This window comes from Culex quinquefasciatus, chromosome 3, assembly GCF_015732765.1.
Source record: "Culex quinquefasciatus strain JHB chromosome 3, VPISU_Cqui_1.0_pri_paternal, whole genome shotgun sequence".
Lineage (NCBI taxonomy): Eukaryota > Metazoa > Arthropoda > Insecta > Diptera > Culicidae > Culex > Culex quinquefasciatus.
In genome coordinates this window covers 182976106-182994956 of record NC_051863.1, presented here as the reverse complement: position 1 = coordinate 182994956, position 18851 = coordinate 182976106, and the positions used below count along the sequence as shown (strand labels likewise).

At 34.3% G+C, this 18851-nt stretch overlaps 1 protein-coding gene and 1 long non-coding RNA gene across 16 annotated transcripts in view; both read left to right on the top strand.

Annotated features, from left to right (window-relative positions):
- The window catches only part of LOC6035297 (calmodulin-binding transcription activator 1), a 380289-nt gene that overhangs the window by 266495 nt on the left and 94943 nt on the right, over positions 1-18851 (top strand). The gene's annotated exons all lie outside the window — the stretch shown is intronic.
- LOC119768865 lies at positions 434-893 on the top strand. The gene is made up of 4 exons (XR_005278265.1): positions 434-492; positions 560-629; positions 691-771; positions 829-893. It is a non-coding gene; the product is annotated as an uncharacterized LOC119768865 (long non-coding RNA).

Genomic DNA, 18851 nt, shown 5'->3' with positions numbered 1-18851 from the left:
TGGTGTTCGTGGTCGATGGCAAGAACCGGAAGAACTGGGTACGAGGTCGAGTAGTGGAGGTGTTCAGCGGGTCGGACGGACGCGTTCGACAAGCGGACGTGAGGACAGCAGACGGGAAGGTCAACAGGAGAGCAGTGGTTAATTTAGCGGTGTTGGAGATCAGAGACGGTAAGTCCGACGCGCCGGAAGGCCCGACGGATCTTACGGGCTGGGGTGTTGCCACCGCTGGGATGGGCACACTGGCCGACGGTGCAACGCCGGCGGTGTAAACAGCCGATGCCGTCGTAGCTGTCAACGCACGCAAAGAGGAGAGAAAAAGTGTGTGTGTGGCCACCACCGTAAACACGCGCGCTGATTGTTCACCATTTTTCAACCTGAAAGAACGGACGTTTGAACGAGTTTGGAGGAGATATTTTGCGGATTTTTGCTGAGGAAAAGAAGTGCTGTAGTTCGATTATTTATTTTATTGAAACTGTACTGCCTTAGGAACCTGTAAGTAAAATAGAAACCAAAATTAGTGCAGTTGAAGATAAATTAAACGCAAGATACTTACCAACAGCGAAGAAGTCTAGCAACCTGCTCTGCCGTTTCGCACCGTCACTCGGGGCGAATTTGTACTTCGGTGATCCGTGAGTAAATCTGAAAATAAAAGAAAAATAGTAAATTAATAAATTGCACCTACAAATACAGGAAGAGTGCAAAGAAGGAAAGTTAGGGAGAAGGAAAGAGTGAAGGAAGGAGTTTGGAAAGCGTAGAAGGAAGACCAATTAAGTGAGTAAACTTAAACCTAGAATGTAAACAAAAAACTTAAAATATACTTACTTCTAGTTTTGAAGCTGCTACGTAGAGCTGCTGATCAAAAATTTGGTTGTTTTAATTACCACCCGAACAATCTAATAAGTTAATTATTCTTATCAGATGTTTTCAAGCATAATATTTGGAAAAAATACAAATCTTTCCAAGCTGCATCCGAATGTAAAATTTTAAATTTTTGTCCTGCCACGCTGAAAAATCATCTAAGGAAAACTTGTCATAAGGCTGTTACAAATTTTATTTTAAAAGTATTACAAAATCCTTATGCATAACTACAGTTATGCTACTACTGGAAATTTCCAAAATATCAAAAATGAATTCCCTAAAATATTTTTTCTGCAGTTTTATGTCTTTTTCCGATCTGTTGTCCCAAAATTCAAAATTTGCAAAAAGTTTAATTGCCCTATTTGATCAAAAATACTAAAAAAACACGATTTACAATAAATTTTAAATATTTTAAAATCAATTGTTGTTTAGTTGAACATTTAAATTTTCAGAAATAATAAGTGTCTTTGTATTTTTGGGGAATTTTTGGTAATGTAGGGTAGGGAGAAGGGGGCACAAAATCTTGAAATAAAATTTGCAATGACCTGATTTTTGTTAAAAATTTTAGCAATTTAAAAATATCACAATAATCTTGTGGTAGCATTTTTTGCAAAAAAGATATCTTTTCTGAACACAAGTTAGGCCGTTGCAAATATTATTTGATGTTTTTTGTCCCTCGACTCTGACTGATAACGGCGGAAAAAAATATGAAAAATGGAAATTGGGGCTATGAAATCAAACTACCAATTAAAAAATTTTTTTAAAATACATTTCACTAGAAAACACTTTTTCAACATAAAAATTAAAAATACGTTTTGCATAAAAAAATCTTTGGGAACTGTACAATGAAATTTCACTTCAATTCAAAATATTTTCAAACTGGTTTGATTGTGTCAAAAATAGTTAAGAATTGAGGAAATTTCAATTTAAAATGTTTTAAGTTGGTTACACGTCTGTTTCCAATACATTTTTGACATTTTTATTGAAAAAAATAAATATTTTATTGCCTCCTAATTTTTTAAATTGACCATGAAGAGTGGTCAACATGATCATCCAAAAATATTTGCATTGGCCTCACAATTAATTAAAAGCTGCAAGTAAGGATTGATAGTGCTTTAATGTTGAGCTTTAATTATAAATTATAAATCCATTTTTATGAAAAAAAGAGAAGAAAATTTGACAAAAAAAAAAAATTTAACATTGTTAATCCTATCAATAGTTTGATAAAACTTTGGGCAAATAAGGCGAAATTGAGAAAACTCAAAATAAAGAAGCTTATTCCAGGGTTGCCAAATTATTTTTTATTGCTATTTTTACATAAAAAATACTCAAAATACCTTTTACTTATAAAATATACAATTTATAAAAAATAATAATAATACAGTGCAGGCTCGATTATCCGAAGGCCTCGAAAAAATTACACTTCGGATAATGGAATGTTCGGATAATCGAATCACATTTTTTTTATTTCTTGTTTTTAAATGTTGAACAACAACCCAAATTTGACTTAAATGAGGCCGCAGGACTCAAATTTGATGTTAAAAATAAGAAAATATATAAAAAAAAAATTTTCATGGTTCGATTATCCGAAGTCCCATACAAACCTTCGGATTATCGAACTTTGGATAATCGGAACTTTGGGTAATCGAGGCTTCGGATAATCGAGTCTGGACTGTAATAAATAAATTTGTTTAGATTGCAAATTAGATATTTTTTTCTTTTGACAATTTTGAAAATTAACAAAATATGTATATAGTATAGTTGAATAAAAACTTTTAGTAATAAAAAGTGAAATAAATGTAAAAAAGGCCTTAACATAACTTACTATTTCGATCATAAAATCCCTTCCTAATGAACGGATTTTTGAAAAAATATTATATGGAGCTTTGTATGAAATTAAAAAAAAACTCATGCAATATGGCAAATGGCTTCTATTGAAATGTTGATTTGTGAAAATACATATAGAAAATACTCAGAAAAACAATGAAAAAACAGTTTCTAAATACACTTTTTGCAACACTTGAACACCCCAACCTTTTCACCCATTTTTAATCCCTCTAACAACAACAACTAACAACATGCTGATGATGAACTTCCGGATGAATAAACAAGCATAAATCCGCTCCATGACTCGAATCGACAGTGTGTCCCCAGTTCTGCACACGTCCTGTCCCTTGGTTATTGTTCAAACAGAATCACTCTCACACACTCACCCGGCCTTCGCTGCTTTGTCGGCCAACGAGTTTCCCATGATTTATGAACCCATTTCCCGACCCAAGAGTGATACCGGCACAAAGTAGTCGAACCCAGCAGTAAATAGTTGGGCCACAATCTTCCTACCTGAACAACCTGGAGTTTGAATCTCCCCTTTTGCCAGTGGCTTTCGGGGAATTCCGCTGAAAAAGAAGAGACCACGAGGTTAATAAAGCGGTTTCACCGCTCAACACCCCTTCCCCATACCAGAATGGCCCGATGGTCATCACCATCATCGCGATGGTGTGGAATTTCGCGACCGCGAAACCAACCGCGAAAGTGTGGCCACCACGTGGACCAACGCGTGCTTAGGTGCACAATTGGGACCGGAAGATAAGCCCGGGGCTGCTATCGTACCTTTTAGCCTTTGGTAGATTTGAGTAAACGGACGAAACGCGAACCACGACTCGATGGTCAATTTCCCTGGAGATCGTTTTATTCTGGCCGGGCGACCTGCCGATGCTGGAATGTCCTGCCACAGAATGTTGGAGGCTGGCAGCGAGGTCACACCACCGGTGCATAAATAATTTCTAGGCTTCAATGGACCTGCTGGAATCTCGTTTCCTGATGGGGAGCGATATTTTAAATGAGGTTCGCGATGGTATCGTTTTATTGTTTTGGAAGTAACCGTGTTAGAAGCAGGGATAATTAGCTTTCCGGAGAAGATTCATCGCTTTGAACTAGGGAACTCAATTAACTTCTTACATTGTTTGTTTTATTTTTGGAACAAAAAAAAAGTACATCCAACAAATTCTAGTTACAGATTCCCAACTTCAACTCAAACCCACTCAACCCGCAAAACTTGCCGCCAATCAATTAGCCAAAATTTCATTTTCATTCACCACGTCGTCACGACCCGCACACGACAACGCAAACAATCTTCAAATCTGCTCCCCCGGAAAAGGATCAAGTTTCAATGAAACCATTTTCCGCCAACCGCCAACGCCACAACAAAACTAGCAACCATCCGGCAGAATCCCACAAAAGTGGTGGGGCACGTTTTCGTGTGCCCCCAAGAATGGCAATTCTGAACGTCGGTGTGCTCTGTTTGTGGTTGAAAACTTTCCCAGCCCCCTCACACCCCCCCATTCATCGTGGCGTTTTGCGTGGAGCAACAATTACACGAAAGTTTTCCACCGCACAGCTGCTGCCGCCAGGATCTGCTCTCCGGGAAGGATGTGTTTAAAAATTCCACTCTTCACACAAAGTGACACCGGCCCCTCACCCACCTCTCCAAACTTGTTCAAGGTTGTGGCACAAAATCTTAACGAGTGCAAGTGTGGGTGTAACACAACAAACACTCACTCACACACACAAGTGGGGAGCAAGTGCAGCATCAGCTCTTTCCAAGGAGGAAAAAGTTTTCCCACACACTTTCTTGCGGGATCTTTCCGAGGATGCAACCGACAACCAATTTTCACGTTTACTTACCGGATTACGTTCCAGGTTGAGATGGTGTTGGAGGAAGTAAGGTTTTTTAACCCTCAAATATTTGTAATTAAAATAAAACCATTTTTCAAAGTTCAATTTTCCAAGTACCAATTTGGACTTGATTTTCCACAATTTCGACCAAACTTGAAAGGAATAACAAATCCTTAGTTTTAAGTATTAAAGATCTATTTGTTGGCAATTTTCTTGCATTTTTATCGATTTATATGTTAAATTTTCTGCGAATACTAGGCGAATTGGATAAAAATTAGGTATACAAAATGCAGAAACTTGTATGACCCAATATCAACTCTGCCCATAATTGAAAATCCGGCTATTATGCCAAATCAAGTATTCCGAGAAAAACGCGTTTTAGTGTTTGTCACTAAATCTCCGTCAAGGCAATTTCCCATAAGAGTGGCATATTAGCCGTTTGGTTTTTCGCATCGGCAGCCAAGTCTATACACTATTTCAGTGAAATTCAAGGGTCAAAAGATGCGTTGGAGCATCCTCTATCACCTGGTGCTAATATCTCGTTTTTGCCAAAAGTGGATATTAGCCGTTTTTTCGATGGTGGGCAGAACTGTCTCTCTCTTTGACAGGTTTTTAAAGTGTGTCTCAGTACCTCTGGGTAAATGGTTAAAATTAAATGCCTAACTGTTTTCTACAGCCGATGGCAATTTAAATATTGCCCACGGTATTTATTTTTAATGACTGCTATATGTTTTTAACTGATATTTTAAATTTTTGAGTTCCCGAACAGACGGAAATAACTTGGGAATAACATTTTTTGATATTTGAAAATACTAGGCCAATAACATTTTGTGTTATCATAACAAGATTTGTTATTCGACGTTATGATTTTTTTGTTATTAGATTGTTATTGTAATAACAGACTTATAACATTGTTAGTTTTTCTTCGAACAGAACTTTGTTATTATTTTTTGTTATTTTAACAACTAATCCGATCATCACAATAACAGTTTCAGGTATTCTTCCATAACAAAAAATGTTATTCCAAAGTTGTTTTGGCTTACAACCAATATCAGACCAATAACAAATTTTGTTATGATAACATAAACTGTTATGAAACCCTTATGCAAAAATGGATTTTTCAAGAAGATTCCATAACACTTACTGTTATTTTAACAATATTTGTTATTGAAATGGCATGAATTAAGTTATTACCGTCTGCCCGGGATTACGTTAAAATGATGAACATCGGTTTTCGTAGAAATCAACATAGGGGAAAGTGGGGCAAGAAGAACAATCGCTCGTACGATCGTTATTTTTACAATGTCCAATATTTCCAATATGAAGAATTGTTACTAGCAATGCAATTAGTTAATTCTACTACCACAAGACTAAATGGTTTTTTTTAATACCTTTGTTTTCTTATAACATTTGGAAAGTCCAAAATAAGATTTAGTTCATGTTATCAAATATTTTTGTTGAGAACTTTAAAAAAAACCTTGTTCATATAGGGCAAGTGTACCATATGGATTTCAAGTATGGAAAAAAATACGAGTTGCTGCAACAACATAATTTATTGGGTAATAAATTCATAAAAGTACTTTAAAAAACTGATAAACAATTGTTTTAAAACATACAATATATTGCGAAAATTTACTATTTATCATCATAGTTTTTTTTCGTAAGATCGATTGAAATATTAGTACAATATTATTATTTATCTAAAAATTAAAGTAACGCATTTGACATGCACTCTAATCTGATGTGTCTTAGTGATAATAGTTCAATTGATAGGATATTAACAAGTTGTTTCAGGCATTGTTCGTCTTGCCCCACACGTTGAATAAAACTTTCGGAAAATCAATTTAAAAAATATTTTTATTAGTACAAAACAGGATTTTTTAGAAACTTATTTTATCGAAGTCAAACAATAAGACTGATTTATTAACGTTTTTAATAGGTTTTAACGAGCATTTAGTTTGCTTGTTACACTTGCCCCACTTTCCCCTAATCAGAAGTTATTCGAATTTCGAAAATATTTTAACAAATTTTGCATTTTTAAACTACTTAAGCTAATATTTTTAAATTTTTATGTCGCCCACTTAAAAAAAAAACTTCAAAAATTAAGTGGGAGTAGAGGTACTTTTACAAAAAAAATAAGTGTATGTTCCGACGTTGAAAATCAATTCTAACACGACATTATTGATCACTTTTTACAATAATTTTTATGAGATTTCAATAACAGCTAGTAAAATTAATTCTTCAATACTTAGATATTTTTAAAATCAATTATTGTGAAACAACTGTATAATGCTTTTTTCAGTCCCTTCAAGAAGCATTTGTTCTTTAATTTGATTCCTCCCGCTTCAATATTGACAACGAGACAGTCCACTGTAAATGGAATCCAGTGTTTTCGCCTTAATTTTTTTTTCTTTAAGAAATTCAATTATGTACATTGGTACAATATTTTAGGTTTTCTGTTTTTTTTTTATTTTTTGTTGGTTTTTTTATTATGTATTAGGGCTAAACACATTTACAAATTCTAAAGGTTTATTTGGAAAGGTTATTTAAACATAAGGAAATCCAACGCATTGGACCTTTTAAAAACAAATCTAGGATTGATCATCGAGCCTAAAGCCTATCATTCTGTTAAAAAAAGATTTGCAAAATCCATTGAAAAGAGCAATAAATGAAACTTAATGTTTTTTTTTTACATTTAAAATCTAACCAAAATTTCCGAGATATCGATAGCCAAAAAATGAGGGCGGTTTCTCTACAACCAATATACAATTGCATATAAGAAATTGTAGCAACTCAATCAATCAATTTTTCAATTAATTATAATTGCGGTACGATCCTAAACTCTAGCGCCAATGATTATTTTTTAAGCTTAAACACGGAGAAAAAGAGTTTCAAAAATAGTAACAATGGTTTATGAAAAGGGGAACGACGAACAAGGTATTCAAATTTCATGGTACGCTTTTCAAAACTTTTTTCTCCGTGTACTTATTATGGAATTAAGCTTCAAGTGAAAAACCTTTGAAATGAAAAAAGTCTGAAAATTATTTTTTCGCGCATCTGTTTTTTTTCTGGAATGTCAATAAGGGCTTATGGCAATTACACTGCTAAAAAAGCAGTAATCCAGCTGCAAGTAATAGGCCTGGATGTAAAATAAATATTGCCATTTTTTTATGCAATTCTATGTAATATTACACCCTGAAATATGTATGGGAAACCTGCATGACCGAAATGTCAAGCTCATATATGCGTTTATCCATATAGCTTTTCATCTGTCTGATGGCCGAGTTGGTTAAGGCGCCAGCCCTTACTGTAGGTGCTGGGTAGAATCCCGTCGGCTGCAACTTTTTTTTTGTGTTTGCGAAAAATGTACATGCAGTGTGTAATATTAAGTGGTTATTTTGACGAAGGTGATGTGCATGCTTTTGCATGCGATTTTACTATCGGATTTTTTGCTGTGTAGTAAGACATACGAAAACTCGTTGCAAAATGAACCGAAACAATATTTTAAATTTCTATTGAAATATTTTGTAGATCATAGTGTGCTTGAAAATTAAACAAATTGAATGCATGTTTAAAAAAAATCTGTTTTTTCATGTTACCAAATCGAAAATAAAATGTTTTATGTATAAGAGTGTTGCCTACTCGAAAATCGAAATCGAAATTTAATAAATGGGTTAATTTTAATGAACATGATCGCTTATGAAAATGGTCCTAATGTGCAAGATTAAAAAACAAAAAGCGTTTTTGAGAAATAGCTGGCAAATTTTCAAGAATCATAGTATACGCATCTACAAGATGCTTTCAACAGAAATAAAAATAAATGTTTTGATTTTGCGACGCATTTATGTTTTTAAAATACTATATCTCGTGAATTGAAAATGAAATATTGATCGAAATTGTAAACCAATGTTTAATATTCTCAGGAATACAATGGTGAGGACAAAACTTTAATTGAAATATGCGCTCACTGTTTAAGCTAAGCAACACAATTTCGTTTAGGCGACTGAATACTCTTTTTCATTGGAAAATGGACGTTGCTAATCGATTCTACATCCAATCTTCTTTTATCTTCTTCTATATGAAATTTCGACTGTTTTGTTCGAATTATCCGATAGCACTCGTTCAAAGATACTACAATGTTTGTTATAAATAGAGTAGAATCTGGTTGATGTGCAATGTTAACTTGTTCATTTTATAAGTTGAGATAATTTTGTGACGAACAAAAACACAAAAAGTGATGAAATAAGGCTTGTATGCAGAAAAACTGCTAATCAGAAGAGGGTTAAGATGTCAGGTCCCGTTAACCCATTTGGTCTCCAAACAACGGATCGGCGACTCTTTCCTTAAAACATCGTAATTAAGTGCATTTGTCAAGCTGTACAAAAGTAATTTCACAGTCGAGAAGACGCATGGCATCATAATTTCTTCACACCACACCGCCGGAAGCTGAAGCGACGGACCAGATTTTTATCTCTCCACCGTCTTCCTTGGGGGGGGGGAGACGACAAACTTTGCGAGCCCTGTCTTCACCAATAGAAACTTCAAGTTTCCCTTCCTTTGGAGCGTCGGGCGATTGCCTGAACAATGCAATGATTGTCGCTGGAGTGAAGAGCTCTTGGAGGAGAAACGGAACAGTGGTTATTGTTGAGCGAGCTCATAACTTTCCGCCCGGCAATGAGCTGCTAACGACTGACTTCCTCTCTGGCTCTTTCCACACTATTGGGGAAAATCGCTCGCGGAAGGGAAAATCAACAGCTTCCGAGTTTTTCCTCCCGTTTGTTGCGATTCTATCGTGTGGATGCTCGCTGCTCGTTTGGAGTGCCGGTATGACAAAGTATCTGTGAAAATGTAACGAGTGTAATTTTATTTAATGACGCTCATAATCCTGTCAACACGGACGATGCCACTTTGTTACTGAGACTAGTTTGGGGTGGAGTTGTTTTGGTATCATATTTTTGCAATTTTTGTGAGATTTGAGAATATTTTTATAAACGCAATCGAATTTGATAAAAAGATTCCAAGAATTGAAAATAAATCAATAGGGGAATTTGGGGTAATATGGACAGTGGGGGTAATTTGGACACCCCTTTAAAAATCACGTTTTCTTCGGATATAAAGTGAAAACGGCAATTTAAGTGATAAGGCTAGTACTAGTAATGGCCTAGGAGTATGGACAAACCAAAAAAGTTGGAATAGGTTAAGTAGTTTTGGTATAATAAGTAAAAGTTTCCAAAGGCCGGTTGGCACTGTCTTAAATTCTAATATTTGAAGGTTAGGAAATAAGGTTTTGCAGGGGTTATATGGCATAAAAGTTGAATTTTTTGTTTAAGGGGGTTGCTTGGACGATGCCTGAGATATGTAGGGTAGGGTAGTCATCAATGAGACACTTTTGGTTTTCAACTTTCAAAGATTTTTCTCATTTTTTCATCAGCATGTTTTAATGAGCTTTTTGTTGTATTTTCTTTCTTTTAATGTGTTCTAACATTGACCAAAATATGAGATCGATCCGACATCTACAGCCAGAGTTATTCAACTGTCTCATTGTAGACGCACTTGGCAGGAACAATGAGACAGCTGGGGAACAATGAGACACACTACGAAAATCAAGATTTTTCTAGTAAAACATAATATTTTTGTATTGTTCCATTGCAGGTGACTTGCCTTGAACATTTTAGAGCAATTTTGCCAACATGAAACTTTTATTAACAAAAGTTGTATTAAAAAGTATTTAAATTTTGTAAAATCCGTATATTTATACCAAATAACTTTGTATTTTTAGTTAAATGAAGTTAAAACTCTATAAATATGCCAAAAATCACTTTTAGTACATGTTTTGAAAGATTTCCACAGATTTTGAAAAGTTTAATGAAGAAAAATCAAAGTGTCTCATTGTTACCCATGAGCTGAAATGAGTGGGGAACAATGAGACAGTCCTGGATTCTGGGTATATTCTAAATTTTTGCCAAACCTAATGAAAGGACATTGTAGCCCAACTCAATCCCTATGGAACGTCGAAAGAAATTTGCAGAAATATTAGTTTTGGTGTTAATGGCGGCCTACGAGCGAAAAAGTAATTTTTGTCCATAATTTACTTTTACACCCCAGAATCAAACATCTATGAATAACTTTTCAAGGGAGCGTCCATAACCAAAGCCACTATAATGGCAGACGTGTATCCAGTAGACACACCTTTCCCCCAAATATGAGCCTGATTGGTTGAAACTACGACTTGTTAGAGCCATTTTATCATTGTTCCCCGTGTCTCATTGATGACTACTCTACCCTACGTATAAAAATTGTGCATTTTATCCATTTTTATCATCAAAAATCGCAATTTATGATAGAATATGCTATGGGGGTAATTTGAACATGGCTTGTGGGGTAATTTGGACATACCTGAAAGTCTACCTGTCAGGCAACAAAAAAGTAACTTTCATGGTTGGATGAGTTTTTAAAGGGATTTAGATAAATTTAGAGGGATTTAATATGTCAAAACAATCAAAAGTGTATGTGAGCAATGAGAACTTTCACAAAACCCCTATTTTTAATTTAGATAAATTTATTCCAATATTCGACTTGATGAAAATCTGATTACTGTACATTTGGCGTTCAACAAGACTCTAATGTTGATTGCTTTTAATTAATTTCTTTGACATTTCTAATTTCTATGCTGGTTTACAATAATATTTAAATTTGAAGGGCTACAGAATGTAAAATTAAAAAAAAATGATATTTTCAGGCTAATAAATTCTATATAAAGATTGATTTATATAAACATAAACGATACCTTAATCACTAAAAACAAGTATAGTGTGCTTGATCCAGAATCAATGTTTAAATCATTTCAGTATTAATGATTAAATTTTGTATACTACACTGAACTATTTGTTATCTTCCTATTGAATTACAGTTCTATCACAAAATCATTATTTAAACCTTTGATGAAATATTGTGAGCAACACTTCAAAATATAAAGCAATTACAAAACCAGGTTGAAGGATAAAAAAACATGCTCAAAAAATCAAATGTTAAACTTATTCTTCAACATGTGTCCAAATTACCCCACAAAAGGTGTTCATATTACCCCACAAGGTATGTCCATATTACCCCACAAGGCATGTCCAAATTACCCCACAAGGCATGTCCAAATTACCCCATAGGGGTGTTCATATTACCCCCACACAAAAATGTGGGGGTAATTTGGACACCTTTTAATTTTTGCGATAAAAATGGGTTTTTCATCAAAATTTATCGAAATGAATGACATTTTTCCATCAAATATGGTCTCTATTATCCTCTGGTGTCATCCACATTCCTTTAAAATATCCATACAGCCCGTAACAGAACAATTTCCTTAGGGTGTCCAAATTACCCCACACTCCCCTACCACAATAAATTGCTTGAATGTGAGGGCCAGTCCGAGTACAATTCCAAACGTCAAACGCACTCCAAATCCATCAAATTTACCGATTTTCACAGCCAAACCGTCCAAAGGGAGCCCCAATTTGATGGCCATTCGGTTTTCGGCCCCGGGGGGTTAGAAAATTTTATTATTCACTAGTCCATTCAAGGGGTGGTTTAGATCACCCCAAACCAAAAACTGCCAGCCGCGGTCGGTACCAACCGTGCCATCAAAATACATATATTTAGATAATTTTTCATACGATGCAAATCAAACACATTCCTCACGGCCCGCTTTCGGCCCCGGAAATCACCTTCGAAAAAAGGTGTTGATTGCACGGTTTTCTCACATTCCCCGGACGGGAATTGGAGTGTGCACGGTTTGAAAAATGGCGAATTTTATGATTTATATTTATATGCCATAATTTGCACTTCCGTTTTGGAATTTTAAATCGAGCCGCACGAACGGGAAAAGGGACCCTCGTCGTCGTCGACGTCGCCCGGACAGGAACTCGAGGCCGAGGTGGTCTCTCCCGAGGTGATTTATAGCAATTTTATTCTAAACAAAATATATTTTTCGAAAGCTGCAGCACACCTTTCGCAGGATGACGTGCCAAGTTCCTTTTATTTTGTAGTCGGACAAAACTGTGCAAAACGGACCCCCGTTCTCGAAGAGGATCATTTAAAATAGATTTATCACTGGATTGGCACTGGGCGGTATTTTTCACGCGATTGTCACGGAATGTGACTTACTGCTGCCGAAAGACGCTTGGCCGGTGACGGCTTGTCAGCAGTCACGTTGGCAATATTGTTTGGAGTTATTGCTTGGATTGTGATTCGCCAAAGGGATTGATTTATTGAGTTCAGGGGCAGAGAATCTTGAAAGATTGATCATCAAAGGCTTTTCAAGTTTGTTTTTTTTTTGCGAAATGTAGCTAATAATTTGTAATCATTTAAAATTTATATTGTTTCCACCATAAAATCTTAGTCCTAATTCTCCGTGTTTTGATTTCTCTACAAAACGGAATAATTATTTTGTAAGAAATTTCTGAAATTCGTTTTGATGGAGAATGGATCAAAACATAACGATGAGAATATCGAAATAATTGAATAAAATGTTTTGTATTTTCAATGAATTAAGCAAGAACATTTTTTTCAATAAGGCCGTTGCAAATATTTTCAAAGCTTAAGTCAACAAACCCCCCCCTCCCCCCCCCCTTCACCCTCTCCTTCAATGTTAGCCCGAAAAAGCAGGGGGCAAGAAAATATGTTTTCGAAAACTTGAAAATTTTAATGAAAATTGAAGTTTAATCAACTGCAAACCAGTTCAAATGCATTTTCCTGCATTTATAATCATATTTAGCTAATTTTTCTTTAAATTCATCGATATTTTGAGAACTGATGATCGGAACACAACTGGACGCGTGTTAAATGCATTTTAAAACACTTTTACATCCAAATGTTGTTTTAGTATTATTTATTATTTTTGAAATTTACTTCAAACGGATGTTTTTCAAGAGATTGGTCTTAAGTTGGATATATAGCTTAAGGGGTTACATACATGTAAATCGTCAAAAATGTCAGAGGTTGGTTTGAGCACAAACTTAAACTTTTTGAAATCTGTTTTCAAGACATTAAAATATACATTTTCAACTTTTAACAAAATAAATTTGAAGACATTTGGTTGTATCATTGCTGAGATACAGCTATATGAAGTTAGCATTTTCAAAAAACGGGTGCCACGATATCTCAACACTGCACTAACCAAATCGGCTCAAAATTTTGGTGAAGACTCGTTAAACCGGTCCTGTGTGCATGACGAAGGCCGATTTTCAATAAGTTTATTTTGAAAAAGATAAAAATATTTTATGTTGTGCATATAAAAAATCAAAAGTTTTCGATTTTTGTATTTTTTTAAAATGCAAAATTTCAAAATCGGGCTTCGTCATGCACACGAGATATGTCTTGCGAGTCTTCACCCCAAATTTAAGCCAATTTGGTCCATCTCATATCGAGGTTTCGTGGCAAATCATCTTTTAAGTTGATTTAATAAATTTTCCGAATTATGAAATTTTGTGATTTTTTACATGTATGTAACCCCTTAAGGGTAAACTGCCGTTCTACGCATAATTGTCCCATGTCAGTTTTTGACGATTTTGACTTTATACCATTTTTAAGTTTAGTCTGATGTGTATTTTTAGAAAAACACATAAAATCTGGTACTTTGTTCGGAAACTCATCAAAAACAACACCAAGTCTGTTTGTCCCATCGTTGAACTTCTACGCATAATTGTCCCACCAAGTATTTTCTTACACGGAATCATTAGTTTTACTAAGCATTATGCCTTGTTTACCCGTTGTATAGCAAGAGGATCACAAATAAGGGTGATAAACTGCTAACTGGGGCGATTAGGGACACATAGGGCGAATAGGAACCCACGGGACAATTATGCGTAGAAACACAGAAATCGGTCGAAACATTTCAATCGCGTTTTTCTCAGTTGCACTTTTTTGAACATGGGACAATTATGCGTAGAACGGCAGTAAAGACTATTGAAATATTATTTTATCAAATAAAAGATATGTAAAAAAGTTAAATTAATCGGAAATCAATTAACATTCCCAGATGTTATATTACCATCATTTTTTTCTGTGTGTGATCAAAGGAGCCATTTTGCGACAGCTGAACATGCAAAGTGAAAACTAAATTTTCTACAATCTGTATCATGAAGACGAAATTTCACCACAATTCAGGATGATATCATAAACTTAAAAAAACCTCATTAAATATTAATTGGCCGTTGCATGGATTTTTGAAAAGCTAAACAAAAATAAACACTTTTTACGTTGTTGTGCAATAAAGGTGCACAAATATTGAACAAAATATTTTCAAATGATTTGAAACACCGAATGAATTAGTAAAAGCGTAAATTTATATTGAAAAGTTTTTCATTCGTTTTCTTCAAGTATCCTAAAATTATGCGAGGTAATTTTAAATTTATGAAAAACTATGTTTTCTGCTCCCCGAATGCTTGATACATTTTGAGACATTTTAATTATGAATAATTTGCTTCTTTATGATTTTATCGAACAGAATTTTATCACATTAAGTTTCTTAAAAAGGAGAAATCAAATTTAAAGTAAACATAGTAAAAACTATGAGAAATTCAAAAGTAGTGTCTTTTTGTTCATTTAAAAACAACACTTCATTTTTTTATAAGTTTAAAAGTTTTTACCTAATGGATGATTTTTTAGGGCCATTTTTCAGTTTAATAATTGATTCTGAAACTATTAATAATGACATACAAAGAATAAAAAATGTTTGAATTTGAAACAAAAGTCTTCTTAAAAAAATACAAAGGCCAAATCCTAAGTAATACGCATTGCTAATGGAAATATATATAAAAAAAAATATTTTTCTTATTAATTAATTGTTATAATATTTGCAAATTCCGTCGCGGGCCGAATGAAATGGCTTCACGGGCCGGACGTTGAGCAGGCCTGCAATGGTTGTAAAAGAAGAAACAAGTTTTGGCTGAAATATTTCAGGAATTAACAAAATAATTAAATTTATTCCGGAAATAACTCAGCCAAAACTTGTTTCTTCTTTTACAACCACTAGATCATTTTGTACATTTTTGGGCCCTTCTAGACAATTGCAGAGCTTGTCAAAATAAACATTTTTATTCTTGAAAAATAAATTTTGGTCAATTCTATAAAAAGTTATGGGCAAAAAACGATTTAAAAATGCTCATTTTAAAATTGAGATTAGATAACACTTTTTCGTCGTACTTTGGATATAACATTCGTTTAAAAGGTCCGATTTTCGCTCTCTTGGAAGATAAATAAGTGTTTTGATAAGCTCTACAAATGTATAGAAGACACTAACTCGCTACGACACAAGCCTGAGTTGATTAATAAAAAAACTCATTTTTTTTAATAAACACTTCAACCTTAATTACAAAAATGGCTCTAGAAACTTCCCGTTTGAAGATAGAGCTTAGTGTTCTGCAGCAAAGTTGCTAAGAATGGTGTTCCCTACAACTTTTCTAATGATACCAAAGCGATATCTCGTCATCCCGCCAAAATAAAAATTCTGAACCACCCTAAAATTTGGACCACCCTAATGTCCACCATACCAAAAGATGCCCCAATTAACCCTGGTCATTTGTCCCGAAGACACCAAAGCTCTAAATCTTAACGTGTGGCCGCTACCAATTTTTTCACGGTTTCGGATCACTGTGCAGTGTTGCCTTTATTTTCAAAAATAAGCATGATTTAAGAAAAACTTATTAAATGTGAGACAATTTGAAACCTTATTTTTAGATTTCAATCAACACATCAAAAGTACTTTTCTGAAATTTTTATGAAGTTCAGCAAATTTCCTATGAAAATGTCTTAAAATGTTGAAAATTGAACCTATTGATGCTTGGATAACGCTACAAAAAGAAAAAGAATCAGGAAATTTTTAGTTCAATTTTAAAAATAGGTGGGAAAAGTTATCCTACAGATGGTTATCCTAGGAATAATTTATAGCGCTATGGCGGCCATCTTTATGGCATGCGGGATAACTTGTCATGGTTATCCCAGGAACAATTTTTAAGAGAGATTCCAAAAATTCAAAAACACGAACAAATAACATTACCTGGACATGTTTCTTGGCAAAACTTACTGCCCTACATTCCTGGAGTATGAAATTTTGAATGTGAATGAAAAAAAATCCAGAAATATTTGAACTTCAAATATTTTAATTCAAATATTCCATAAATTTGAAAATCCTTCTAGGATGGGACTCTGGGTCATTTCCTGGACATGTATTTAGGAAAAACTTGTTGCTCTACATTCCTGGAACATAAAAATACAACTTGGCATGTGGCCATGTGAGGGAAAAAAATTCCAGAAATATTTGAACTTCAAATATTTTAATTCAAATATTCAATAAATTTAAAAATCCTTCCAGGATGGGACTCTGGGTCATTTCCTGGACATGTATTTAGGCAAAACTTGTTGCCCTACATTCCTGGAACATAAAAATACAACTTGGCATGAGGCCATGTGGAGGAAAAAAATTCCAGAAATATTTAAATTTCAAATATTTTAATTCAAATATTCAATAATTTTGAAAATCCTTCTAGGATGGGACTCTGGGTCATTTCCTGGACATGTATTTAGGCAAAACTTGTTGCCCTACATTCCTGGAACATAAAAATACAACTTGGCATGTGGCCATGTGGAGGAAAAAAAATCCAGAAATATTTGAACTTCAAATATTTTAATTCAAATATTCAATAAATTTAAAAATCCTTCTAGGATGGGACTCTGGGTCATTTCCTGGACATGTATTTAGGCAAAACTTGTTGCCCTACATTTCTTGAGCATAAAAATACAACTTGGCATGAGGCCATGTGGAGGAAAACAATTCCAGAAATATTTGAACTTTAAATATTTTAATTCAAATATTCAATAAATTTGAAAATCCTTCTAGGATGGGACTCTGGGTCATTTCCTGGACATGTATTTAGGCAAAACTTGTTGCCCTGCATTCCTGGAACATAAAAATACAACTTGGCATGTGGCCATGTGGAGGAAAAAAAATCCAGAAATATTTGAACTTCAAATATTTTAATTCAAATATTCAATAAATTTAAAAATCCTTCTAGGATGGGCCTCTGGGTCATTTCCTGGGCATGTATTTAGGCAAAACTTGTTGCCCTACATTTCTTGAGCATAAAAATACAACTTGGCATGAGGCCATGTGGAGGAAAAAAATTCCAGAAATATTTGAATTTCAAATGTTTTAATTCAAATATTCAATAAATTTGAAAATCCTTCTAGGATGGGACTCTGGGTCATTTCCTGGACATGTATTTAGGCAAAACTTGTTGCCCTACATTCCTGGAACATAAAAATACAACTTGGCATGAGGCCATGTGGAGGAAAAAAATTCCAGAAATATTTGAATTTCAAATATTTTAATTCAAATATTCAATAAATATGAAAATCCTTCTAGGATGGGACTCTGGGTCATTTCCTGGACATGTATTTTGGTAAAACTTGTTGCCCTACATTTCTTGAGCATAAAAATACAACTTGGCATGAGGCCATGTGGAGGAAAAAAATTCTAGAAATATTTAAATTTCAAATATTTTAATTCAAATATTCAATAAATTTGAAAATCCTTCTAGGATGGGACTCTGGGTCATTTCCTGGACATGTATTTTGGTAAAACTTGTTGCCCTACATTCCTTGAGCATAAAAATACAACATGGCATGAGGCCATGTGGAGGAAAAAAATTCCAGAAATATTTGAATTTCAAATATTTTAATTCAAATATTCAATAAATTTGAAAATCCTTCTAGGATGGGTCTCTGGGTCATTTCCTGGACATGTATTTAGGCAAAACTTGTTGCCCTACATTCCTGGAACATAAAAATACAACTTGACATGTGGCCATGTGGAGGAAAAAAATTCCAGAAATATTTGATCTTCAAATATTTTAATTCAAATATTCAATAAATTTAAAAATCCTTCTAGGATGGGACTCTGGGTCATTTCCTGGACATGTATTTAGGCAAAACTTGTTGCCCTACATTCCTGGAACATAAAAATACAACTTGACATGTGGCCATGTGGAGGAAAAAAATTCCAGAAATATTTGAACTTCTAATACAGTCATCCCACATATTCGGAACACCCACAAATTCGGAACACTTTTGTAGTAATTTGTCAATAGGATGCAAAATGCAACTTTTTTGTCATCCCTGCTATTTTTAGGACCTTTATTTGGACATTCTCTTGCTATTTCACTAGTAAAAATAGTGCTTTTTGAACAAAAACCCTCATTTCAAGACTATTCTATCCAGAGCAGCAAAACTCTGCCTCCAAATTGCCTGTTCCATAATTGTGGGATGTTATT